We start from the raw sequence: 16,408 nt of genomic DNA, 5'->3' as shown, positions 1-16,408 counted from the left end.
ACTGTAGCGCCTGGAACCAATTGGGCACTCCGGCTGGTGTACACTACAAGTTTAATGCTTTCAATACCAGCATTACATGGTTGGGTTGCAATGTGACAAGAGGAAATGTGAAAGTGGCAGATTGTCCCGTTAAGAAAGGTAGTCTCAGGGAAACCGCAAATAACAGTGACTGACACTGGCATTTAGTATTGTCTTCCATATCACCTGCAGTTGAAAACACCACTGCTTTGAGAGACACATATTGACGGCTGATCTGATTTAACCACACGTAATCAATTACGCTACCCATGTGCAAAATATATGTTCATTCCAAAACACATTCAAAAGTAAACATCGAGAACAACTTATGTACAAACGTGATGAAAATCCCTTGTTCAACTTTTGGGCAAATTTCTGTTGCCGTCAAAAAACCACAAAATATTAATTTCTTATCTATCTAATCCTGCACAGTTTATCAGTTCTAAAAGCATGAAAATGTTTCTTATTATTTCTTTTTCCTTTAGTTTCTCCTCATCTAATTGCTGATGTAATGAGATAGCAAACGAGAAAAAAAAATTTCCTTTATAAAAAGGGATACTATCTTGTGATCTTGTGAGAGATGACAATCGCTTAAGATCTAAAGAATATATCTGATACATCGATAGTTCCAGAAACTTTATAGCTGCTGAATGTAACATCACAAAATGTGAAGGTGTTCCATTCATTATTAATCTTCTTGTTAACTTGTCTAGTGTTCGTGAGAGCTCAATCTGAGCAGATGTAAGTTAGTTAACTTCATAACTGTTTCTAAATTCTTAAGTCCAGCATTAATCCAAGCCACCACCTTGTCTTCTTGTAATTTATTCAATTTACTTTGTTTTTGTAATAAGTATCAGGGAAAAGCAGGGTAGGTTAGCGATGGATTGTTTGGATACGAACGACCAGACACTGTTGGTGTTCTTTCGTTAATCGGTTTTCAGCTAAGATCCAGAACCTCCCTGAGATACTTAATGTGATCATTTACCAGCTGTACACAATATTTTATAACGAGAGCTACTATAGCCTCTTCGGTTCACATTTACGAACAATGACGCCTTCCAGCCTACACAATGTACTGAAATAATGTTAATGTAGGCTACAGCGAGATAACCTGTGAAATAAATCCACAGAAACTTCTATGAGCTCTGTTGCGTCACGATAGATATTCACAAATTATCCACACTCAATGTAGGTTACCTCCATCTCATGACTTAGTATACTGAGTTCCATAACTTACAGATTGCTGAACTAATGTCACACTTCTGACATGCATGTACAGTAATACTATCATTGTGAGACATGAGGTACCACCACAGCGTGCAAGTCCTTGGAATGAAAACTTTACTGCAATCTAATCTCCCAACGAATAATGTTTTTGTTTTGTTAACTATAATGAAATTCTTAATTGCTATTTGCACAGCATATTGCAAACACTTACCAATTAAAGACACGTAAACCTGGATAAGTATAAAAGTTTGTGTAATTTAGAAGGCATTTTTACGATGTAAAGTGATGTTCCTAAATTTCGATGTAGAAAAAAAAACGACATTTAATCATTGACTGGTGAAATAATGGAAATGGGGAGCAGGTTAGGATGAATTGTGATCGTTACTGTTGTACTGCAATGGCACCGCTGAATCCTATGAAGACATCGCCTTCGAGTGCAGCAAGAATCCAGAGAGGTGCGTCAAGTCTGCTGAGCATGTTACTCTGTACCGCAAGCTGATGCAACAGGTACTGTTGCCTAGACACCGAGGCAGTTACTTCTTGTTTTCGCCATGCTGGGCAACCTGAACCGCGGAAGTACTCACACAGCAGACTGACAGAGCGACCACGGCATGAGTGGCCTGGTTACCTTATACCAAGGCCGAGGTTCTGTTATGTTTGACCTTAGTGGAAGAAAGCAATGTCGTAGCAAAACAAGCACAGACCAGTCCCGTATAAATATTCCTTACTTTCAGTTGGCGGTATCTCGGTCTGCTGAGATCCATAATTGGGTACGGGCCTATGGGTGGTCTGCAGTCTTCACAGCTCTTGATCTACAGGTTCCCTAGATCTATATGTATTCTTGTGGACTTTGGCAGCGACAGCATTGTGCTCATGCGGAGTACAATGCTGTAGAATTGGCTCTCTGCAACCAGAGGGCTTCTTGTTGTGAAGATCGTGGTCGGGTTTCTTCTTCTCCTTACAAGACTCCATTTCAGTTACAACGGTGAAGTGGGACTTGCAAGCCGACCGGGGTGGCCGAGCGGTTCTAGGCGATTCAATCCGGAACCGCGCTGCTGCTACGGCCGCAGGTTCGAATCTTGCCTCGGGTATGGGAGTGTGTGATGTCCTTAGGTTAGTTAGGTTTCAGTAGTTGTAAGTTCTAGGGGACTGATGACCTCAGAAGTTAAGTCACATAGTGCTCAGAGCCATTTGAGCCACTTTTGGGACTTGCAAAATAGTTTGTCCGTCTACGACAGTTTCATTAGAAATGGTGAGTCTCTTACAGCTACTCAACGAATGTCTCGTGTACAATTCAATCTCGGTTGACACGGAGTTGTTCTAATTCGTTACACAATCCTCAGATGAGTGGAACACTTCAGATCAACTGGGACGTAATGGATAAGAGGTGTACAGGCCAAAATGCCGTGTAGCGATGCCAGAAAATATTGTAAGTTTGAGGGAAGAGATAGCCATTAGACCACAACGATCAGCTAGACATCATGCTGATAAGCTAGCAATCAATCGAGAATTTTTCATACATTAAAATTCCATATGTACAGACTTCTTATTGTGCCACAACTACAGCCGACTGATTTTGCTATGTTGTGAAAGACTCTTTCTACATTATTAGGCCGTATTTATTTGCGGAAAATGGGGCTGCTAAATCTGCTCGATACATTCATATGCTTGAAACGTTTTTGAAACAGGAACTTAGAAGACGAATAATGCCTTTAAAAAGTGTTTGGTTCCAGCAGGATGATGTTAAATGACATAACCCGAAAGCCTTAATGACCAGTTATTCGACACACATTCCCTGGACAGGTTATCTTACGTTTTGGCAATGTTCCTTGGTCTAACAGATACTAATGCTCATCAGCTTGTGGGGGTTCCTCATCACCTGTGTCTATAATCACCCATGAAATTAGGACCAGTTAAAGAAAGCAATCATTCAGGAAATAGCTGCCATCACTTCACAGACGTTGGTCGATGTGATGGGGGATTTGGAAAGAAGACTTGAATCGTGAACTGTAAATAACGGACATATTTGCGACGACATTTTTCACAATTATGTGTTACATACATTAAAAGGCTACTAAGGAGTTTTGATTTAATTTGAATGAAAAGCATTAATTATAAAACTGACCTAGTATTCCTTATTTAAAAACCACCTGTCTCCCACTTCTCACCTGTTGTATAATTAGTTGTTGCTTTTTCACTGATGTGTCTAGCAGGCACCCACTCACAACACCACCGCTTGCTCACAATCTGGGTTGTTGGACTGCCGGCATCCTGACCTCAATCTAGCAGGTACCCACTCACCACACCATTGCTGACTCACACTCTAAATTGTTGAACCACTGACATCCTGATCTCAATTTAGCAGGCACCCTCTCATCCACTCAGCACACCAAAACTGACTCATGCTCTGGGTTGTTGGAGAGCCAACATCCTGACCTCAACCTAGCTGGCACCCACTCACCACACCACCACTGACTCACACTCTGGGTTTTGTGACTGCTGACCTCCTGACCTCAATCTAGCATGCACCCACTAACCACACCACCAACACATGCTCTGTGTTGTTGGACTGTGACATCCCGACCTCAAACTAACATGCACCCACTCACTACACCACCATTGACTCACACTCTGGGTTATTGGACCACCAACATCCTGACCTCAATCTAGCAGGCACCCACTCAACACACCATCACTGACTCATGCTCTGGGTTGTTGGATCGCCGATATACCAACCTCAATCTAGCAACACCCACTCACCACACCACTGCTGACTCATGCTGTGCATTAATGGACCACCAACATTCTGTCCTCCATCTAGCAGGAACCCACGCACCACACCACTGCTGAGTCACATTCTGTGTTGGACCACTGACATTCCAATTGTAATCTAGCAACCACACCATCACCAAACCACTGCTGATTCATGCTCTGGGTTTTTGGACCACTGACCTCCCGACCTAAATTATAGCAGGCACTAACTCACCACACCACTGCTGACTGACACTCTGGGTTGTTGGTATGCCGACATCCTGAGCTCAATCTAGCAGGCACCCATTCACTGCTGACTCACACTCTGAGTTGTTGGACCATTGACCTCCTGACCTCAATCTTGCAGGCATCCACTAACCACACCACCACTGACCCATGCTCTGTGTTCTTTGACTGCGACATTCCGACCTCAATCTCACAGACACCCTCTCACCACACCACCATTGACTCACACTCTGGGTTGTTGAACCGCCAACATCCTGACCTCAACCTATCTGGCACCCACTCACCACACCACTGCTGACTCACACTCTGGGTTTTTGGACTGCTCACCTCCTGACCTCAAAAAAGCAAGCACCCACTCACTACACCATCACTCACTTGTGATCTGCATTGTTGAACAACCGAATTCCTGACCTAAACCTACCCATCTCCACCATCCACCATAAAGGTGAGCCAACCTGGTTGTTACATTAGTTTTTCTGCCACAAATCGGCATTTGTATCATATAACATGTACATTATGGCATGAGTGTTGTTAGCGCAATGTCCTGGACGTTACAGGAAGAAAGTAACTGAAAGTAATTGGACTCACATACGTTTAATGTGTCTGGTTTTCCCACATGTCGTCTGACATGCTATAATAGTCAAAATTATAGGCCCCGGCCATGCTGGATCCTGAGCTGTTATGCTGTTTACCAGTGATACATTCAAAGCATGTTTAATTCTATGCAATGTCATGTAGAGGGTCGAATCACAGAATTTCTTGGTTTCTCTAAATTGGATTTCTTGGATGTTTTTGAAATTTATTCTGATTTAACATTTCCATGGTATTTAGTTACGTATCATCTACAAGACTAAAAGAAGACTTCACACATAATTAGTAATTATCTCATAATGAAAGTGTTGTTTTATTGTTCTGTATACTTATCACTCCAGTATGTCACTATCTTCTTTTCTATTCATCTGCGCATTCCGAAAACCGGCGTAAAGTGAGTTGTAAAGTGTACATTTTATTAGATGGTATACTGAAGTTCCTCCTGTTTCATCCATTGCTGGAGTATAAGAAGATGGACTGCTTTGCGAGCGGTTGATATTTTGACCTCAATGTTCTTACCGTACTAGCATAGAAAGGCTAATGACTATAAATAGCGTCCCACAGGAAATCCAGATTAACAGCTCTCTGCGTAGTTTGGCTGCAATAAAGTGGTTCAAGTGGCTCTGAGTACTACGGGACTTAACTTCTGAGGTCATCAGTCCCCTAGAACTTAGAACTACATAAACCTAACCAACCTAAAGACATCACACACATCCTTGACCGAGGCAGGATTCGAACCTGCGACAGTAGCAGTCGCGCGGTTCCGGACTGAAGTGCCTAGAACCGCTAGGCCACCGCGGCGGGCTGCAATAAAGTACTTAACTGCTTTCGGATAGATATGATTACACAATGAGTACATCTCAAATTTTCCGATCACGTTTCCTACACATACATGGGTATATGTAGATTTTGTTGTGTTTTTCTGTTTTTAAATTTAAATGAAATATAAATTCAAAATCAGAACTATTCTTGATGATAACTATTTGTTCAGGGCATCAACAATAATGAACCACTGACACTTTGTTAGCTCTAAATTTAATTTAGCATTCACTCCTAGTTTTTTCATTATGTCAGGGTTCACGACAACGAAATCAGTTCGCGATCGTTGCATTAATTCTGTCTCATTACTTTAACCACAAACGATATTTTCTGCTAATGGAAACAGATGTTAGAGTAATTTGATTATAATTCTTCAATCACATGGATCTATGCGTGATAAATGAAAATAGATCTTAGAATAATTTGATAAAAATCCTTGAATCAAATGGCTCAAAGCGCGATAAACCCGATGATTTGTGACGTTTAATAGTTAACGCACTGCGTATTTGGTACATGTTTCCAATAAAGTTTCCTGATTCAGTCACTGCTCACAACAATATTCGGTATTGTTGGCTAATGTATTCTTGAAAGTTCAAGGAAGGGTTGCATAAGGGTTTGACTGTCATCAGTTCATCTGATTTATCCAGTAAATTACCGCAAAATATGGGCGAAATATGATACAAATTTCTTGCAGTATATGCAAGCCGAGGCTTTTTTCCCCATCACGCTGTCCTGCGTTGCGAGTCAGACAGGCCGGCGACGTACCACACTGCCGTTGCATGCGCTTCTTGCTCCTGGTCTAAGTGCAGCAATTAACAGTAAATTTCATAAGAGTGTGACGTTTATGATAAAACAGTATTTTTATAGACAAAATCAACTTCCTAACTTCCTTGCCAATGAATCGTGGGCTGCCGTATTACTTTGTTGTTGTTGTGGCCTTCAGCCCAGAGACTAGTTTGATGCAGCTCTCCACGCTACTCTATCCTGTGCAAGCTTCTTCATCTCCCAGTACTTAATGCAACCTACATCTTTCTGAATATGTTTAGTGTATTCATCTCTTGGTTTCCCTCTACGAGTTTTACCCTCCATGCTGTCCTCCAATACTAAATTGGTGATCCCTTGGTGCCTCAGAATATGTCCTACCAACCGATCCTTTTTTCTAGTCAAGTTATGCCACAAATTTCTCTTCTCCCCAATTCCATTCAGTACATCCTTATTAGTTATGTGATCTACCCCTTTAATCTTCAGCATTCTTCTGGAGCACCATGTTTCGAAAGCTTCTACTCTTTTCTTGTCTAAACTATTTATCGTCCATGTTTCACTTCCATACATGACTGCACTCTAAACACATACTTTCAGAAACGACCTCCTGACACTTAAATCGATACTAGATGTTAACAAACTTCTCTTCTTCAGAAACGCTTTCATTGCCATTGCCAGTCTACATTTTATATCCTCCCTGCTTCGACCATCATCAGTTATTTTGCTCCCCAAATAGCAAAACTCCTTTACTACTGTAAGTGTCTCATTTCCTAATCTAATTCCCTCAGCATCACCCGACTTAATTCGACTACATTCCATTATCCTCGTTTTGCTTTTGTTGATGTTCATCTTAAATCCTCCTTTCAAGACCCTGTCCATTCCGTTCAACTGCTCTTTCAAGTCCTTTGCTGTCTCTGACAGAATTACAATGTCATCGGCGAACCTCAAAGTTTTTATTTATTCTCCATGGATTTTAATTGCTACTCCGAATTTTTCTTTTGTTTCCTTTACTGCTTGCTCAATATACAGATTGAATAACATCGGGGATAGGTTACAATCCTGTTTCTCTCCCTTCCCAACCACTGCTTACCTTTCATGTCCCTCGACTCTTAGCTATAATAAAGACTTAATGATGCTCCCACATTATATCCCAACAAACTGAGGCTCCATGACATCTGTGTGACTTGTCCTTTACCACACTATCAAAGTTCATAACATTGTAACTACACTCCTGGAAATGGAAAAAAGAACACATTGACACCGGTGTGTCAGACCCACCATACTTGCTCCGGACACTGCGAGAGGGCTGTACAAGCAATGATCACACGCACGGCACAGCGGACACACCAGGAACCGCGGTGTTGGCCGTCGAATGGCGCTAGCTGCGCAGCATTTGTGCACCGCCGCCGTCAGTGTCAGCCAGTTTGCCGTGGCATACGGAGCTCCATCGCAGTCTTTAACACTGGGAGCATGCCGCGACAGCGTGGACGTGAACCGTATGTGCAGTTGACGGACTTTGAGCGAGGGCGTATAGTGGGCATGCGGGAGGCCGGGTGGACGTACCGCCGAATTGCTCAACACGTGGGGCGTGAGGTCTCCACAGTACATCGACGTTGTCGCCAGTGGTCGGCGGAAGGTGCACGTGCCCGTCGACCTGGGACCGGACGGCAACGACGCACGGATGCACGCCAAGACCGTAGGATCCTGCGCAGCGCCGTAGGGGACCGCACCGCCACTTCCCAGCAAATTAGGGACACTGTTGCTCCTGGGGTATCGGCGAGGACCATTCGCAACCGTCTCCATAAAGCTGGGCTACGGTCCCACACACCGTTAGGCCATCTTCCGCTCACGCCCCAACATCGTGCAGCCCGCCTCCAGTGGTATCGCGACAGGCGTGAATGGAGGGACGAATGGAGACGTGTCGTCTTCAGCGATGAGAGTCGCTTCTGCCTTGGTGCCAATGATGGTCGTATGCGTGTTTGGCGCCGTGCAGGTGAGCGCCACAATCAGGACTGCATACGACCGAGGCACACAGGGCCAACACCCGGCATCATGGTGTGGGGAGCGATCTCCTACACTGGCCGTACACCACTGGTGATCGTCGAGGGGACACTGAATAGTGCACGGTACATCCAAAACGTATTCGAACCCATCGTTCTACCATTCCTAGACCGGCAAGGGAACTTGCTGTTCCAACAGGACAATGTACGTCCGCATGTATCCCGTGCCACACAACGTGCTCTAGAAGGTGTAAGTCAACTACCCTGGCCAGCAAGATCTCCGGATCTGTCCCCCATTGAGCATGTTTGGGACTGGATGAAGCGTCGTCTCACGCGGTCTGCACGTCCAGCACGAACGCTGGTCCAACTGAGGCGTCAGGTGGAAATGGCATGGTAAGCCGTTCCACAGGACTACATCCAGCATCTCTACGATCGTCTCCATGGGAGAATAGCAGCCTGCATTGCTGCGAAAGGTGGATATACACTGTACTAGTGCCGACATTGTGCATGCTCTGTTGCCTGTGTCTATGTGCCAGTGGTTCTGTCAGTGTGATCATGTGATGTATCTGACCCCAGGAATGTGTCAATAAAGTTTCCCCTTCCTGGGACAATGAATTCACGGTGTTCTTATTTCAATTTCCAGGAGTGTATTTAAGATGTTCAGAACTGTATGATTTTCTCAGGTAAGAACTGCTTTATGATGGTTACATAGGCGGATATTTTGTCAAAATCTTAAAGTAAATTTCTGCTATTCCTGTCAGACAGTACCTCCTTTCATATAACTACGTCATTTGTAGGAAATGCAACGATCAATTTGATTATACGCAGGCTGTCACTCCTAAGAGTCGTCAGGAGCACGAAGCTCTTTCTCTGGTACTTACGATGTGCGATGTGCAGCTGGAGTCAGGGACTACTCACATCTTTCCGGCGACGCCCAGCGTCGACGGAATGCGCTGGTTCGTTTCCCGTTACAAACAAATAGATTTGTAAAGCGTAATTTTACGTGCCCGTTCAATAGGAAGGTCTCAGCTTAGCCTAGTGCGAAATTATTTTTACCTGTATGTAGTAACAGGGACGGTAAAACAAGAAGAGTAAGCAGTAGTCTAGCAGTGGCAGCACCGTGTCTGCCCTCGCTGACCACTGCCGCCACGCAGCAGCACTGCTCAGCCACTGCTGGAGTACTGGTTATTCACCGTGTTTTAATGTTCCCGTTGATACGTATCGATAAAACTAATATCACACTAGACTAATTCGGGACAATTCTGTCGAAAGGGGGCGTAATATTCGGAATTTTTAAAAATTATTTGTAACCGAAAAGCCGGCCGGTGAAGCCGTGCGGTTAAAGGCGCTTCAGTCTGGAACCGCGTGACCGCTACGGTCGCAGGTTCGAATCCTGCCTCGGGCATGGATGTGTGTGATGTCCTTAGGTTAGTTAGGTTTAATTAGTTCTAAGTTCTAGGCGACTGATGACTTCAGAAGTTAAGTCCCATAGTGCTCAGAGCCATTTTAACCGGAAACAAACAAACGCTTTCCGTCGACGCTGTATGTGTCATGGACGACTCGATGAGCGGTATTTGTATGCGCTGATTCCAGCTACAAAGCTGAAAAGAAATTGCAAGTATCTGCATAAATGTCAGAGAAAAGGCACCTGACAACGCTTGACAGGGACATCCGGTATAACATGAAAACTAGTGGTCCTATTACATTTCTACCGCCCGGTGTGGCCGTGCGGTTCTATTCGCTACAGTCTGGAACCGCGAGACCACTACGGTCGCAGGTTCGAATGCTGCCTCGGGCATGGATGTGTGTGGTATCCTTAGGTTAGTTAGGTTTAAGTAGTTCTAAGTTCTTGGGGACTGGTGACCTTAGAAGTTAAGTCCCATAGTGCTCAGAGCCATATTACATTTCTCTATGAAACATGAGAAACTACTTTTACACCTGTCGATGATTCTTAGTTTGTAGTAACATAATTAGTTTCATTAGTGAAGAATAGTCCCAAAACTCGTATCTCACCCACTTTGTTCAGCATTTGCCTACGTGCTACTGAATCGAAAGCGTACCGAAACTGCTGAAAACCTCAGTCTTAAAAATATTTTCAGAATGTGGTGCAAAGTAGCTCCTAAGAGTTTGTGAAACTCCTATTGAACCAGCTATTATAAAATACTGCCTATGAACTACTATTGTCAGTAGTAAAAAATTATCATTCGGCATGAGAGATTTTTATCACCTCACCACTCTGAAGCATGTTGCACAAATGATATAATTCCTCATATAACTATTGGTTGTCCTCAAGTTACCCCTACTCAGAGGTTTTAGTGGATTTCAGTGAGTTCTGAATATTCCCTTATAAAAATTGGTTCGAATGGCTCTGAGCACTACGGGACTTAACATCTGTGGTCATTAGTCCCATAGAACTTAGAACTACTTAAACCTAACTAACCTAAAGCCGGCCGAAGTGGGCGTGCGGTTCTAGGCGCTGCAGTCTGGAACCACGAGACCGCTACGGTCGCAGGTTCGAATCCTGCCTCGGGCATGGATGTGTGTGATGTCCTTAGGTTAGTTAGGTTTAACTAGTTCTAAGTTCTAGGGGACTAATGACCGCTGAAGTTGAGTCCCATAGTGCTCAGAGCCATTTACCTAACCTAAGCCCATCACAAACATCCACGCCCGAGGCAGGATTCGAACCTGCGACCGTAGCGGTCACGCGGTTCCAGACTGAAGCGCCTAGAACCGCACGGCCACACCGGCCGGCATTCCCTTATTTTACTCTAATTTTCCGAAGCACCAATGTAAAATGAGAAAAGAGAATGAGCCGTGGTGCGGCTCGCGTTGGTGCTGTTTGTTGGTTTCCGCCCTATGTTGGAGGCCAGTTGGCATGGTTGCGGTTGTTTGCCTTCCTCTCGTGTTGAGTGGCGCCACTCGGTTTTGCAAGTGTGTCCTGTTCACTAGTGGCAGCAGCGGCGGTTATCGATATGTAGTAACTGTCGCCCTATCGTTGGGGTGACGTCGTTGTTTTTCCGTATGGAAGGCCTGTGGTCACGAGGGAGCACGAAGTCGTCGTAAACCAGATCCAGCAAGCTTTAAGTTGGGTGCATTTCAATCCAAGTACAGAAACCTCCACTATTGTGACATCTCGCGATTCTCCAGTGACTTGGCTTCATGTTGCTGCTGGTAGTGTTGCCGAGGCGAAGAGCAGCGAAGTGCCTGGCGAAGGCGTATCTGATTAGCTTTCCTCGACTTCTTATTTCTATTTACTGCGTTCAACTTGTTACGATTTGTTAAGTTTAACCAGCGGTAATTTTTCTTGCCTGGTGGCCGCTAACTCCCCAGTTAACTGCCCTGAGGGTTAGTGTATGTAACAGAAGTGTACGTTTCCTCGCCTTGCCGCTGCTGTCCGGTAAGTCGTGTAGTTTTGACAGCTTTCTTGGTTGTAGGCTGGTTCGTGATTCTTCTTCTCTGGTGGTAGTGATTACTTTCTCCTTCCGGGTGCTCTAAACATAGTATTCTGTGGACGTAGTGCACACCGCAAGTTCCAGCTTTGGAGTATTGTTCCATCGTGTTTGGTGCCGGACCTTCTCACAGGTCGATTCCTGGAGCACCGTCTGTGGCCCCTTGGTTCTTGTAAGGCATGTGTGTTCTAAAAGGAGGTCTGATGGCCAGTAGTTCAGTGTAACGCTCCTTCAGACCACGCCTTCTGTGGGTATAATCTGCGTCAGTACTCTTTAAGGAACCTATGTACTGGTCCTTGTGTTTTACTATTGTATTTTTTATTACAATACGCTGTAATGCCTACATTAAAGGTTATATATGTCTAGGTAATAGTTCTGATCGCCTTCCGGAATAAATCGAGCAGTATAGTGCTCAGTGGATGTTAAGGGTTGTGTTAAAAAAGTTTACCATCATCTTATTTCATCCGTTTGGTGATCAGTTGCTTGTTTTTTAATTAAGCTTTGCTTTTGTATTTGCTGTTTTACAGCTGGTTTCTAAATTTCTTATATTATTGCCGTTCCTGACATGTAAGGACTTCAGCCGTGATAGTGGTCATTTTTCTTAAAATTCTTATTCGGTATTTGTATTTTAGCAGTAAACCTTAAAGCCTTATTTGCTACCATTCCTGGCGTCTGATACCTTCTGCTGTGTTTGTGGCGAATTACCTTTAATATTTGAGTACCTTTAAATTGTAAATTGAATCGAGTTCTTAAACAATTCTTAATTTATTGCCATTCCTGGCGTGTAAGGACTTCTGCCCAGATCACAGTGGCTTCCTTTTAAAACAGTATCAGCTGTATGTGTATTTAATTGTGATTTGCTAAATTGTAACTCTCTGAAAACACTATTATTTACACAGTTGTTTATTCATTCATTAATAACGTGTGGTATTTGTACTTATTGTTGAGTCTGGAATTACTGGTTTGAAATAAATTGTGTGTAACTGTAAAAGGCAACCAATAGTAACTGATTACGGCCCCGTCCACATTCGTAACTGAATCCTGCCTTCCCTTTACTACCAGATTTCAGACAATATTATTCGCAATAGACATTATACTGCATATAAAGGCCAAATACCACTAAATTCTCATTAAAACCAAATTGCAGCGGAGTATTACTGGCTATAAATTTACAGGACTACTTCACAGAAAAAAAAGTTATTCGCCAAAATTTGTACAGCTGCGGTTTCTATCTTGATATTCTCTCTGGCTCCGCTCCGCCCCTGTAGTGTCTTTCTTTTCTGGCTTTATGTACCGCCATAAATCAGGCAGATAACGCCCTCTTGACAGAAACAGTTCTTTATTACAACCCGCGACTGTTACCCTTATCGAACTAATTCTTCCCTCTCTTTTTCTCTCCAAATTCTTCAGGCTGAATTAATTTTGTCTTCGTCAGGATTTTATTTCCTCCGATTTTCCACCATTTAACTCTCCGACGAGCGTTTTAATATTAACTGCTACACACAGTTTCACGAACAATTTTGGGAGCATCACCACAATAACTGTTATAAGGTTACTACATTATTTTTCGGTATTCAGTGAAAGTAGCGTGAGTTCTATTTCTGTTCGATGTGTCATACTTCGTATTTGTACACTAAATGTTTTTCAAACAAAATTCTTTAAGAGTCGTTATGTTACCGCGCAGAGGTTTTGAGGAAAAGAATGTGATTTGTAGCATTGTCCTTGTCAGGGTCATTCAGTGAGAAATAAGTGAAGAAGTCAGGTGTTGCTCACGCTATTGAGCGGACTGCAAATACGTAGCCGAGCACAAACATACAAATGCATAGGATATTGAATTTTGGAAATATGACTTGCTAAACATTGCTTTGAAAAGTATGAAGACTTTCAGGTAATGTTGTCGCTGCATAGCTTGCTCGTGCGTAATTTACAAAGATGCTGAAAAAGAGAAATATTTAACAATGTGCTCTTTAACGTATGTTTTTGGGTGGGGTCCGCCTTGAGCAAAACACAGTCTTGTTTTTTGTCACAGACATACACAACAGGAAAACTACACCATGTGGTAAGAAGCCATAATAATAAAAAACCCACTGATGATGCTGCAACTGCAGTGAAACATGCTGGGACAAAAAACTGTGTTCTGCTAAAGGCGGACCTCACCCAAAAACATATGCTATTGTTAAAGTAAAAACAGACAAAAGAGTTTCCACCGTAAGATGAATTTTCTCTTTATTGGTTCAGTTTAGTGTGGCTGATTTCCCAGACGAAATCAAATCAGATTACTTGTTCGCATGGCTTGTACTCAGAAATACAGATGCACTACCCCTTTACCATTCCAGTTATTAATCTCATGGAAGAGCCATATTTTTTTAATGAGAAGCAATTTTTGTAAATATGATTGTAGTTGTCAAGAAATGAGTTTCATTGCTCACAATGCGGTTTTGAAATGGGAGTGACTTTCAATCATTTAGTAAGTCGAGTTTCTATTACTGTCTCCTCACGTAAGCTTTATTTTCTAATTGCGTGTCGCCGCACAACACTGGGCGGAAGACAGTCATTCGAACAAGGAACACCTGGAATAGGAAGCCCCAAGTTCAGTTTTAGGTAAGGCTCACTCGAAAGTGTTAACGGTTATGACAGGAAACATATTAGCTGCTAATGAGCAACCATGCGCATCAGGAGGCCGACAGAGATTGGGTGTCCGGGATGTGCAGAGATCAGCCTTCTATGGGATGAATGTATCACACTTCACGGAATGGACAACGTCGACATTCAAGAAATATTAGAAACAAATCATTCATTTGCACCATGAACCCCGATTGAAAAATGGCGCGTCACAGTGATCACAAAGGTTCGCACCATCAAGAATGAAGGCGTAATCCTAGGCAGTTACAAACCGTGCACGACGTTCAGCTAGGTATCCACTCTTAAGGTATGGATATACAATCATATGAAGACTTTCAGGTAATGTTGTCGCTGCATAGCTTGCTCGTGCGTAATTTACAATGATGCTGAGAAAGAGAAATCATGGGAACTGATGGAATGTGATGGCACGGGATCGAATGCGAAACATCCTGTTCTGTAGATTACTGCGAAACTGGCTATCCTTTAAGGCGTAGCCGCAGGTAGTACGATAATATGTTTTATAGGTGCGGAAAAAAACAAATAACAAGAGCCTGACTTTGCCTAGTGGTACCAGGGGTATGCACTGCAATGTCACATAATTTTCAGGTGGGACTGTTTACTCTAGCGGAGTGTGATTTTTATACACAGACCAGCCTATTGGCCAAAAGCACTACTCATGCCATAGGGGCAGTTCTCTTTCGTTTTCCCACACTTGCTTGCAGTGACGTAAATTTACCGTATTGCCCTTGCAATATCACGCACACAAGAAGGAATCGTAGGGGTAGAACACCAACAACTTCTCTCAGCACAAAAAGTAACCTTCCAGCAAATTTTTATCCAGATTAACTTTCGACATAATAGTACACAAATGCGGTAATGTACTGATGTTAGTTGATATCGATAGCACTCCCATGGTACCTCTAATTTTCAGGGTTGCTTTAATATGCATTTGCTCTTCCAATCCCGACTCGTCGGAACAGGAAACCAGTTCCTTAGTTTGTTTATCTGATCTGCAAATTCTCAAGCAGATTCCGCAGTTTGCTGTGCGTCGTCAAGTTGACACTGTGCTTGAAATTTGGTTATCTCACGTCTTTCATTTCCGTAGCACTGTTCTAAATTATGCAACCATCCACTGCTTCCCTTGAAATCTATGTAATCTGTGTCACGCGTCATTTGATGTGGATAGCGTAGTAGGTCACTATCATTCACCGTATAAACTGTATCAGATTGTATTGCCACTCGCAAATACAAGGTCTGGTAACAAGTGGGCCCTGTCGTACTTTGAATAGCTGTAGTTTTTCTTATGCACTACACGGTCATATTTCAATGGACTTGTTCTAAATTTGTTCATGATTGTTTTCTTACTTTTCTGGTGATGATCTTCCATGCACGTAAGTATCTACATCTACTTCTACGTGATTACTCTTCTATTCACAATAAAGTGCCTGGCAGAGGGTTCAATGAAGCTGTCTCGCTACCGTTCCACTCTCGAACGGCACTTAAATTTTTGTGTGCGAGCCCCGATTTCTCTTATTTTATCATGATCATTTCTCCCTGAGTAGGTGGATGCCAACAAAATGTTTTCGCAATCGTAGGAGAAAACTAGTTATTGAAATTTCATGAGAAGATCCCGTCGCAAGAAAAACGCCTTTGTTTTAATGGTTGCCAGTCCACGTATCATGTATGTAACACCATCTCCACTATTTCGTGATAATTCAAAACGAGCTGCCCTTCTTTGAACTATTTCGATGTCATCCGTAAGTCCCTCGTGATGCCGATCCCACACCGCGCAGCAGTACTCTAGAATAGGGCGGACAGGCGTGGAGTAAGCTGTCTCTTTAGGAGACCTGTTGCACCTTCTAAGTGTTCTGTCAATGAATTACAGTCATCGGTTTGCTCCACCCAAAACATTATCTATGTTAT

Source organism: Schistocerca cancellata, chromosome 8 (genome assembly GCF_023864275.1).
Source record: "Schistocerca cancellata isolate TAMUIC-IGC-003103 chromosome 8, iqSchCanc2.1, whole genome shotgun sequence".
Lineage (NCBI taxonomy): Eukaryota > Metazoa > Arthropoda > Insecta > Orthoptera > Acrididae > Schistocerca > Schistocerca cancellata.
This window is presented reverse-complemented; position numbering follows the sequence as displayed.